Genomic DNA, 12,889 nt, shown 5'->3' with positions numbered 1-12,889 from the left:
GGGATGACGAAAGAAGCATTTAGAAGGAAGAAAAGTTAATTTGGAGGTCCTTGAATAAAGGGTTGAGAAAAAGTCTAATAAAGTCCTTCGTGTGCTGTATTGTATTATATGGGGGGAAACATGGACATTATACAAAGGCGATGAAAAAAGACTGAAAATTTTCGAAATGTGGGTGTGGAGAAGAATGGAGAGAACTAGCTGGGTCGAGCAGAAACCGAATGAGAGGATGTTAGAAAAGATGTAAGAGAAAATAATAATTTTAGATGTAATTGAAAAGAGGAAGAGAAAGTGGTTGGGACGTTGCCTGATATTTAACTACATCTTGAAGGACGTGTTAAAGGATATGGTGACAGGAGAATGAAAAAGGGGGCGAGGGAGGTCAGAGTTGATGGGTGGTATAAAAACAGAAAACTTGTGCACTATTTTAATAATTTAGCTTCTAACCATTCCAGGCTTCTCAGTTGCCGGAAATGATCTGCCAATAATGGCAAGATACTTAAGATTATGGTTGTTTACAAAGGTTCAATATTATAATTAACTCTAATTGTTTTCTGAAATTCCCATATCAGAGCTACATCCGTTAATTAAATATAAAATAATGCTGATTACATATGAAATGAAATTTCTAGTTTAAAGTTGGACAACTGTACGCCAAGGGTGCACATCCCCGCAAATTCATTATTTTCCCCACTAAAAAGTAGGAGTTGAATTCCGAAAATATTAAATGGGGGCATTGCTTCTATCCAGGGGCGTCATTTAGAGGGGGCAGGGAGGGGCATTTGCCCCCTCCCTGAGTTTGAGGTGTATATAGATTTTATCAATAGAATAGTAGTAAGTCAGTGAAAAACGCGAAATTTTACTTATATCAAGAGGTCTTGCCCCCCCCCCCCAAGCAAAATCTGAAATGACGCTCCTGCTTGTATCTCCCTAGAATTTCGACCTCGGTACTTCCTCCGAGATTCAGATTCGGGATTACACTCACGAAAAAGCACACACGTTAGACATTTCCCCACGACAAGTCTCTATCGAAGAAAAATACCTTAATCTTTATATATAGGATGTTTCAAAACAGCACCGACAACGTTTGGAAGATGATTCCTGACACCAAGATAAGACAAAAAGTATAGACCAACCTGAGTGCACAAATGCTTCTTTTCGGAGTTATAGGCTGCCGAAAACATGAAAAAATGAACTTTAAAGGTCCAATACTATGGGACCTACCGTTGTCGGGTCAAGATTTCACTAAGGAACTAGAATGTGACCTATCGAAATATCTAAGTTTTAGAATCCTACAGTACTTCCGCAACAATGTTTATAGAGGTAGTTGGTGAATAGGCTACTTCAAATTATGTGACCGTAGTCAAACTCCCCTTTAAAAAATATTGCGTGAGAACCTTAGGATTCTGAAACATGTAATTTTGGATAACGCACATATTAGTTTCTAAGTGAAGTCTTGACCCGACTATGGTAGGTTCCATACTTTTGGAGCTATGGATCTTTAAAGTTCATTTTTTATGTTTTCAGCAGCCTATAACTCGGAAAGGAAGCATTCGTGCACCCAGGTTGGTTTATATTTTTGTCTCATCTTTATGTCAGGAGTCACCTTTCAAAAGTTGTCGGTGCTGTTTTCAAACACCCTATATAATCAACCAAACTCTGACAATGTTGCCGTGAACTCCGGTGGAAGCAAAAGTTTTACAGCTGCGGTGCAAGCTGTCAGTAGTAAACGAAAATGCACTTGGGTTGCGCCGCATGGATCGCTACTGTCAGTAGAAAAAGTAAATGGCCCATGGTTATAATTCCCATTTATTATTAGTAGATGGACTGGAGACCACAGTTGAGATCCGAATTGTTATCATTCCTTATCCTAACAATAATGGATAGTTATGTATGTAGTATAATAATTTAAACCGGAGATGTGCGTCTACGCGTAAAAAACGATAGTTTACGTTTACATGTCAACTATGCGTAGACAATCTAAACAACGTAGACTATGTAGAACATGTCAACAACACGTAATTTAATATGGCGTCGTGGACAATAAAGGAGCTTTCTTTTGTCGTTACCTTGCGAAATTGCGTACAAAATAAAATACCTAGACCAGCGAATAGTAACTTTCGAATACTTAGTTTTGCCTTGATGAAGGAAAATGAAAAATATTATGCATTTTGTAAAATATGCAAGAAAAAAATTGGCAAATACAGCAGATTCAAGACTAAAAGCCCACAGGTGAGAATTAGTTTTGTAAATTTCATTATAAAAGCAGTGCTCGAAGTGGAAAATCTAAGGAAGTGGTAATGTGCAGAGCAGAGTAAACATACAGATTAGATAATTCCCTCTACTTTTTATATGTTAGTCGTTTCCCTAATCTTTCGCTGCACCGAAGCAAAACAATCTGAATGAGGAAATATGAACAAACGAGCAACGAAATTCTTCCTTACAGTTGATAGTGGTTGTCTACATAGTCTACACGGGAAAAGATGTAATGTAGATTACGTATAGATTACAGCAGACAATCGCGTAGACGTAAAATTATAGTTTACGGCACATCACTGATTTAAACACACTTCATTTAGTTTCCAGCTTATCTTCAGCAGACGGCGGTCCCGGAAAAGACCCACATAAACCTTTGTTATTTTAAAATACCTTACCCAGAATTAATCTTCTTTCATTTCTATCCTTCATTCTTAACTATTAATCACAGTTATTTCTTATTTTCATACTTTCTCTTCTCTTCAGTAGATACGTATCACCAGATACATTGTATATATTACTGCTCAAAATTAGTACCTTCCAACTGTTAAGTGTTACAAATTAAACGGTATTCATAAACATCGAAAACAATGAATCCTTAGCTTCTCATGTTTCCAACCCCGCACTATAAACAACACCCTGGTACAGCATTGTGTAAATAAACTTTTAGACTGGAGCTTTGGGCGGAGTGTCTTATCAACTACATGTTTCTGGAACATCAGAAATTGCAAAACACATACGAAAATACTTCTTCCGCACTAGGTTCCCACACAAGGGGTATTTATATTCGTGAAATGTGAACTTCTCTCAGTGGAAATAAACTCTTACCGCCTTATGCAGAGTCGTTTTGAGGTATGATTAGCGCCATATTAAAGCTCTGACTACTGCAGGAAGGATATGTTCGTCGAATTCTTTAGTATGACACTAATCACAAGTCAGGATGACTCTGCATAGGCCCCATTACTGTCTTATATAGGAAGGAGTTGTATTCATGAATGCAGATTGACTGAGTATAACTACAGCGTGTGTACATATGGCATAAACTATAGTGCATAAAATACGAATTAATTTAAAAATACAAAGCAACATACGCTAAGTATCCTCTAAAGAGTACGAATGCTATGAAACCGAGTCTAAGCAGGCGCGTGAACGACGGTGAATATACGCATAAATGATTATAGTTGGAATTTGGAAAATACTTTATAAGGGATAAAATACATATACATGGTGTGCGATATAGCCTTGCGACACTTCTATGATCACTTTGTACACTGCCTTCACACAGCACTTCACTTCATCATGACTTTCTTACGGAGTACTATGCAGTAGCGTCTCCTGACGTGGATGTTAGGGCGTTGGCAAGAAAGGAAAAATATATTAACCCTCACAACCATAGGCAATACTAGAGGGAGAACCCCCTCTTCCCAGGAGCAAAGATGGGCCTACCCACATTTTTTTACTGATCGAAAATATTGTGATAAATTTACCTCAATTTACGCATAACTATTTTAGTGGCATTCGCATTCAGCATACGAGCAGTGGTGTAATGCTAGAATTTTTTGGCAAGTATACGCTCGATCGTTTTCAAAAGCATAGCATCTACGGAATAGGTCTACTATTTGGCGTATACGCACCCCAATATACGCTCATTCTTTCGTAAATTTAAGGTGAGTATACGCTGGACTACAAAGATTTTAAGTGGATATACGCCGTATACTCTCGTATACATCCCATTACATCCCTGCATACGAGTATTTAATAGTGACTATGCCCACCCATCGATTTCCTGAATATAGTCTGTACCTGGAAGTTCTCGCTATTTTCGAAAGTAAGGAACCATGATCGTCATCGCATAATGTCTTAGTTACATCAACCTATAAATAGCAATTTACTTCTAACAACTTAGTTTGGAAATTATAAAGAGGAATCAAGAAGGATGTTATTACGTAAGGAATACATTTAATTATAATAATTATAGTATAAGTAAATATACCCAGTAACGTAGCGTGAAGTTTTGAAATGGGTAGGCTAAAATTAGATACGTAGCTAGAGGTTGTCTAGGAGGGGCACAGTCCCCTGAAACTTGCAATTGTTTGTTGTATGTATATATGGGTGTAAAAAGAATTCAAGTTGCCCCCCCCCCCAAAAAAAAAACTATCCTGCCCTTATTTAAACGATCACGTCTTAGTGTTTTGACTACGGACCTGGCTGTAATGCTTGATATAAAAATGTAATTCATGCAGTATATTTTTCATACAATGCAAGAAACAGTATAAGAGTAGATCTGCTTCTTATTTCCCTTATATACGGTTTCCTTACATATGCGATACTCGCATATCACACATACACTGCATTATTGTTTCCTAGAAACATATACAAACATAGAAACAAATAAAAACGGATATAGGGCTATCCTAATTTTAAACCCCCCAAATCATAGACACAAACTTAAGCACTTCACTCACAACACATATCAGCATACAAGGGCGCCGATCCTCGGGGGCCGCCCCTCCGAAGCTCATGTAGGCCCCCCTATTGTATTTATGAATATACAATATCTTGCATAATTTGAATACAATTTGTCTTAAAATCCTCATATAAAGTACGGGGCAAAGTTAAACGACCGAAAATGCCATTAAAACTTATGACGAATTCGGTCGTTTATTTTTGTTCCGTACTTTATATACGTTCTGCATCTAAAAGCCCCCCCCCCCCTTCCCAAATTTACAGAGAAATCGTCGCCTTTGTCAGCATACTAATGGATGACAGTAGTGCAGCAGCTCACACTCAATTGATGCTTTTTTTTAGAGAAAAAGCTATTTTTAGATTGAAAGTAGAAAAAAGAAACCTCATCTGAGGCCTCATTCAGTATCGATCTCCGCAAAACTTGCGGGTCGCAATGCTACGCAAATAATACAACAAGCAATTATAACTTTTATGTCAATTATCACCAACTCAAATGCAGTATTGGGTAAGTTACTTGTAAAAATGTAACGCGTTACAAGTTACTTTACTTTCTCTTATAATGTAACGCGTTAGTAACGCGTTACTTGCCCCCCAAAAGTAACTGTTACTTTACTTCGAAAGTAACGCGTTACTAACGCGTTACTTTTAGGTCCGAAACTTTAAAAATTTGAAAAAAAAATGACTTAAATTTTCCGTACTACAATGCCATACTGCGTTACTCGTAGGGATGGACACGAGCGAGTTTTCTTTGAAACTCGATTCGACTAGAAACAGACATCTTTGAACTCGACTCGAAAAATTTCCTCTAACTCGGCTCGAATAGGGTCAAGTTTCGAATCGACTCGAGCCAAATCCGGTGTGTATTTTCGATATAAAACGAAAGATAGGAGGTTCGTATTTGAATACTAAAAAACTAGTTGATTGCCAACCTCGGTAGTCGTGAAGTTTAGGAGTCAAAGACATTGTTCACGAGCTTCTGAATTTGGGTTGAGGGTCTAGGTTGAGTATTCGAGCTCGAGCCAAACACTGTTAAAAGTTAGAGAGCACTTGCCAAATATCTTCAAAACTGCTCGGCCCGGGTTTAGAATTGTCAACGACTCGAGCAGCTCGGCTTACAGCTCATTCACTATCGACCCGAACCGAGAAGTAAGCCGAGCCAACAGCTCACCCAACCGACTCGGCTAGAGCCCTTCGCTCAGTTGACCCGAACCGAGCAAATGGCTCATCCCTACCAAGCCAGCTCGAGCCGATGGTTCACCCCAAGTGAGCCGGCTCGAGCCATCTTTTCAGTTGAGCCGAGCCGAGCTGAGCTTGTTATAAAAAATCTCTTGTGATCTCGCTATCGAGACGAGACGAGATGCAAGCCGTGTCCCTTCTCGTGAGCAACACTAAAAGTATTCCATATTACTGTTTAGCTTACATTTCTCATGGCTTTCGTTTTCCAGTGTAATCAGGCCATGATTTCAAGACGACTTAAAACGAACAAGCCATTTATAAACTCTACTGGACTCGAAACTCGACGCAAAAAACTGAATCGCCTCGGAACTCGACTCGAGGATATTACCCTTGACTTGACTCGAAACTCGACTTGAATTCGAGTCGAATCGAGCCGAGTTTTAGCTTGACTCGTGCTCATCCCTAACGTTAGAAAAAATAGTTGCTTATTATTATTCCGTTAAACTAATTACATAATAATAACAATGTTGTTATGTAAAATTAAAAATAAAGAATATAGAGAAACATTACACTACTCTATAATCAACGGGACTCTAGGGTAAGCAAACTGATCTGAAAGAACTCCAATATTACATACCATCAGCAAACTATTTTCTAGTAATAAAGCAGGCCTGTTCATCAGAACACAGTTTATTCATAAATCGTTAATTTGGCACCCTAGTTGTTGATAAATATTTTCCGCCGGGGTACTTCAGATACTTTACTTTTAAATTCTGTCCACCATCATCCTCAGCTCTTAAGAGAAAAGTATTCTTTCAAATGTTCGAACGGTAAAATATTTTCGTTCTCCATCTTTATAAAAACAACACCAATCAAAGAGAAATAGACTACCGGTATCATTGCACTCCTAGTTCACTCACTGAATGTATTGATTTGGAGCTATCAAAATCTACGACAAAACCTTCCAGGTGCTTGCAATCAGTACACGTGATTTCCCTAAGGCTGTCCTCATCTTCAAAAAACAGCAAGTGGCACTATGAACTTACCTGTTTCTCTCTGTGTCTGTGACTGTCGGTCACTGACATACGTAGTTCATGCTCGATTGTTTCATTCTGAGAAATTCACTTACAGGAAAGAAACATTTGTTTCCGAAAAAAAAAAATATACATATATTGTAGTTACTCATCCGAAAAGTAACGCGAAAAAAGTAACGCAAACTAGGTACGTTACTTAAAAATTTGTAACGCGTTACCGTTACAGTTACTTTGGGAAAAATGTAACGCGTTACTAGGAAACGTTACTTAAAAAGTAACGCGTTACTTGCGTTACGTTACTTCCCAACACTGCTCAAATGCAAATTTTACGCTGTAATAACGCAAACCGGAACGCAATAAGGTCCTTGATGTATTAGTACTAATCATTTTTATTCTTTTTTTTTTTTTTTTTTTGTTAGAACTTGTTACTGAATGGGAGCTCCTAAATTTTTAATAGTCTTTCTGTTTTATACTTTCTTACAAGACCGCGTCCTGTCGCTGTCCACTTTCGTTGCATCGTGTTGAATTTGTGTACTGCTGGTGGTTTTCGTCTGCTGAGGGTGACGACGAAGCGATTGTCACCGTCCCATTCTCAAGATAACATGAGAAAGGCGGAAGGCTAGATGTCCATAGCCTACAATGCGTTTTCGCAGAAGCTTCAATCTATTATTTCTCGCGTGATGTTTAAACAGCGCATTATAAAATAAATCCATTTTAAATAAAATTAATTGTATCAATGTCCAAAAGCAAATTTCAGGCTGATGTATAAATAAACGGATAGGCTAAACCTTATAGCCTTAATGTACACTACGTCCCTGAATATACCCTCAAAATATGAAACTGAAAATCAAAAACAAGCAATTATATACTTACAACTGCGTGAATTTCAGCTCAAGTTGTCTTTCTTTGCGTAGAAACCTCTGGATTTCTGCTTTAGAAACAGTAATAGAGGCCCGAAAGCGTAAGTCTTGAGGATGACTCACTAAGGATAAGGTAAATGAAAATTAGGGAAATATAAAGGCAGAATGGAAAGCCGTTCTGTAGCTTAACGTCCAGGCTTTTTTTTTTTTTTTTTTTCATCAACTGACACTTCCAACACAACTTGGATTGATAAAAAAATTATGTTTCTTTTCAGCGTACTCCTTCCATGTGTTTTAGGAAGAAGTCGATTGCACCATTAACTTTTGAATTGAATGATATGTTTAGCAATAAAAAAAGTGCGTAGATCATACTCCCTCCCCCAAAATATGTTTTCCGTATTGCTATAAAATATCTGTATATCCACAAATAATAAAAAATCCCAAGTTCTGACGATCCATTTAATTAAATTAAAATTCTCTTTTCTTAATTTTTTGTTCGGCGTTAACACACGACTTGCACACCCAGAGAAGACGCTACTGGTACTATGTGGTACAGTTACCATTTCATATTTGTAGCTTATTATACATGTAAGAGGTAAGATCCGATATATTTTGATTCCTTGCGTAGTTGTGAAATGGAATCTTTCTGTTTTGCGTCCCATGGTTATGCCGGCGAGGCTAAAGGAGACTGTGATGGTGAGAAATGAATGAAATGGTGGAATGAAGAAAGTTGTAGGAAACGGGAAAATCCCGGGAAAACCCACGCACACAGTATTTGTTCACCACAAATCTCACTTGGCGTGAGCTGGGATCAAAAAAGGGACCCTATGTACCAGAGGTGAACGCTCTATCACATAGCCACCGCAGCTCCTACAATCAAATAACATTACTTTCATGGATTTTACAAATTTATGTCAACATACAATGGGATAGCACCGAAAATTTGGCCCAATTTGACCACATCTGATTCAAATGCAATTCTCTTCTTATTAATTTCTGCTCTATATTTCTGTATTTCTATCTATTACAAAAGCATACACATCTCAGGTTAGTTATTAAGACAGCAGGTTTGAAACACTGCCTGTTTGCCTAATATCCTATCAATACACGAACTAATATAGTCCGAGATTTAACCTCATTTTCCTCCCTAAATAAATACGCTACGCTGATGACCTTTACTACCTTTTTTGTTACTCTCATACTGATATTTCGTCTGATTCTACTCAATTCTCTGTAAATTTTGTTTTTCGGAGCAGCCATTTATGGCGGTTCCGTCTCCTGTTTCCTTAGTAATGAAAAAATGGAATATTTCAGTTTTATGTCCCACGATTATGCCAACTAGGCTAAAGGAGATGGTGATTATGAGAAATGAATGCAATGGTGGAATGAATAAAGTAGGAGGAAACGGGAGAATCCCGAGAAAACCCACACACACGGTGTTTGTTCACCACAAAGTTCACTTGGCGCGATTGAGATCGAACCAGGGACCCCACGCGTCAGAGATGAGCGTTCTACCACTGAGGCACTGCAGTCTCAATAGTATCCTACTATAATTAGGTTAGAATTGAATGCATTTGAACTGTGAGATTTGTAGCTTTATATTCGGTAGGAAATGAAAATGAACGTTTTCAGTTTAACGTCCCACGTTTATGCTTTTTAGGCTAACCCCATGTCGTAAGCGTCGGTGGATCAGCGATGAGCAACTACTGTAGCTGCATCTCGCCAAAAATAGGCGGCCACGCAGCGACGATCCGCGGTGGCCCTATTTGCGTTTTGGAAATTATACTACCAGCGGCCCACCAGTGGCAGAGACGCGGCGAAACGCCAATCAACCAAACAAATATTCCCTCAAAATATGTTAAATCACCTATATGCGTGGTTTGATTACATTAAGGTGAGTCTAAAAAACACTACAATAAAAAGAAAATGGAAGTATTCCGGGGTGGGCGCGAACCATCCACCTCATGATTACTAGGCGCATGTTCTTCCGACTTCGCCACTGAGGCGATGCAGAAAACATGGCTTGTAGAGAGACAAATTGTTGAAGTCTTTCTAATTTTGCTAATAAGAGTGCTCCTTCAACCATGTGTATTCAACGATAATCTTGTGGGACCATATAAAATGCGTTTGCCATGTAATTTTATAACAAAATGACGCGCTTCTCTTTACTTTATTTCATAGTTCTTCCATATTAACTTTCTAATGATTGGCGACAGTTGCCACTTACATTCATACAATTATACTGGCTTATCTCTAGATTTTTCACTTCATGATGTAGAGACAGGGGTTACTCTTGACCCTCGGAGCTCACTTTAGGAACAATTCGTTAGGAAAACATAATATAGGCCTATAATAATAATCGCATATACCTAACTGGCGATAGTTCGTGTTGGCCCCTTCGGAACTCTCCTCGACGAATAAAAGGAGTGCGGACCAAAATGAAGTCCTCGCTGCTACGAGGTGGTAACTTCAACACCCCGACTCGAGATATCTGTTTCGACTCGACGAAACCTTGCCGCCATCGTTCGATGTCGCTATATCGATGATCGACATTTACCGGCAAGCGAGCTACTAGGTGTTGGCGACGTTTACGGCATGGGGAAGGGAGGCGAATGATTAAGGTAAGTGAATGATGAAGTAAGAATTGATTGAATAATAATCCGGGAGGAAACGCAAGTACCCTGAGAAAACCATATATACGATGTTGTCCACCACAATCTTACTAGGCCACGAATCGAACTAGGACCCCACACACGAGGTAAGCGCTCTTCCAACCACTGAGCCATCGTGCCCCCTATGCTCGGTTAAGGAATCGATAATTACTGGTACGAGCCGCCCGCGATATTTCGGTGTCGGATGACGTCAGGCACCAGGGATTACCTGTGTCATGTTATAAAACATTATATCTACATATTTAAAATAATTATTGACGAATTAATAAAACTTACAAATTGATAGCATCAAACAGGTTTTCTTATGAATGACTATAGTCTCGATACATTCCTATGTCAATTTTCCTAATAATTTATATCAGAATGATATCAGAATATACACAAATAAATTATAATGTTTATTTTGTTTATTACAAATATTAAAGTGTTTAAATTGTTCGGTAATGATCACTACAGATCTAATTCTGAAAATACAATACTGACTAGGGTTTGAGCTGCAGATATTTTAAAGTACAATAATTTATATTTCTCACATTGTAATATTAAGATACGATATACAAATATTATAATATGCAAGTTCATTGTTATCAATAACTTACAGTTTTGGAGCTTGTTTTCGATTTAGACGAGAACAATCGTAGAATTATCTTCTTCTTCTTCTCTACCTCTGTAAGGTATATACACTTCGAGATACAGACTTGAATCCAAGCTACCTATGTTTCTTGTCGATAGTTGCTAAAGATATTACTTTGTTTAACTTTTCTTAAATTTATCTGTTATATATGTATATTATAATATATATTACTGGTATTTATTTTATTACATATGATTTTTTCTCCATCAAAGATAATTTTTATATTTTTCGTATAATTATTTAGATTACTTGGTTCTTCTTTCAGTGGTGATTCTAATGCTGCCCGATTTGGGTTTTCTGAAACATTATACTGCTATTATTATTATTATTATTATTATTATTATTATTATTATTATTATTATTATTATCATTATTATTATTATTATTATTATTATTATTATTATTATCATTATTATTATTATTATTATTATTATTATTATTATTATTATTATTATTATTATTATTATTATTATTACTACTACTACTACTACTACTACTACTACTACTACTACTACTACTAATAATAATAATAATAATAATAATAATAATAATAATAATAATAATAATAATAATAATAGGGTGTGGAAATTTGTCCCCGGTTAATTAAACCCGGAAATAAATAGCCCTCGATTTTGCTAGCTAACGGGAAAAATGACCCAGAGAGAAAGGCCAATAAGTTACAACTCTATAACACGTATAAAATTTCGTGCAAATACAAGAGAAAAGAACTGAATAAATTATAATATATTAACAAAATAACAGGGAAAATTATTTTTAAAAAGTACGGAACAAAAATAAACGATCAGAAACGTCATTAAAACTAATTTTGGTATTAGTCGTTTATTTTTGTCCTTTTAAAGAATTGAAAAAAATATAATAAGAAAAGAATTGAAAAAAATTATAAGAAAAAATGAGAAATTATATTATTAAGAAAAGAGTAAACAAGAAAATAACACAAAACTTAATGAAGTGAGAATATTAAAGCAAAATAGCTCTTACCTATGTGTTTATACAGACATTCCACTTTCAAGACGCATTTCCTTTCATTTCTCCCTTACCATATCCACTACAACTTGTTCTTTAATGCCACAAATTTGTCGACAAGTATGAAAGACAATATTTCAAAATAATCTTTTTAATATACTTACCAAAAACGTCACCATGTTCTCATTTCTTTCCACAAAACAGGAGACATGTAGTACAAGAGAAGAATAAAATACATTAGTATTAAACTCCACTATGAACTACAGTCATTCCTTTAAAGAAAAGTATTCTTTCTTCCAGTGAAGTTTGCCCACAGCTGCGCAAATACCATAGGATGTTCGCGGGGCTCACTAAAGCCATCTGATGTTTATATCATATTTTTGGGCAATGAGTCACGTGTGCATCTTCTTAGTAGTAACTCCAGCTGAAGAGGTTGATCAGTGAACTTCCATTTTAACTATTTGACAAACACTTCTAAACATATTTTAAAGGAGTTAAAGTAAAGGTTATCAGTCTTTTCGAATCTCGATATGAAATGACGCAATACATATTGAAGCAAGTTTTTGCGAAAAGAAGGAATATATTCATAATACTTCATGCCACAGTTGTAATAGCGATCTGGGAGGTAGGAGACGAAGTGTGAAGTGCTTGCTGCAGGGACGGCATTATGGGTGGGCGCGGGTGGGCTACCATCCACCCGATGGATGGTCTCGCCCACCCATCCACCCACCCCAACAGAAGTAGAGTAATAAAGGTGACATCCTGTACTTCAAAAGCAATAGGTATTACTTTGGATTGTAATGTAAAAGG

The 12,889-nt window shown here is 37.0% G+C and overlaps 1 protein-coding gene across 3 annotated transcripts in view; it reads right to left on the bottom strand.

Annotated features, from left to right (window-relative positions):
* LOC145688898 (E3 ubiquitin-protein ligase CCNB1IP1-like) overlaps positions 1 to 11,126 on the bottom strand; it is a 37,932-nt gene extending 26,806 nt beyond the window's left edge. The window contains exon 1 of one of the 3 annotated variants that reach the window (XM_081763064.1): positions 11,061 to 11,126. The gene's annotated coding sequence lies outside the window, so the exon portion shown is untranslated. Of the gene's footprint in view, positions 1 to 10,944 lie in introns of all 3 variants that reach the window. The other 2 variants (XM_081763063.1, XM_081763065.1) reach the window with 2 other exon arrangements.
* Positions 11,127 to 12,889: the final 1,763 nt, after the last annotated feature.

This window comes from Thermobia domestica, chromosome 7 (genome assembly GCF_964235325.1).
Source record: "Thermobia domestica chromosome 7, izTheDome1.hap1.1, whole genome shotgun sequence".
NCBI classification, from domain to species: domain Eukaryota; kingdom Metazoa; phylum Arthropoda; class Insecta; order Zygentoma; family Lepismatidae; genus Thermobia; species Thermobia domestica.
The sequence above is the reverse complement of the archived record's forward strand: the minus strand, read 5'-3'. Positions and strand labels throughout refer to the sequence as shown.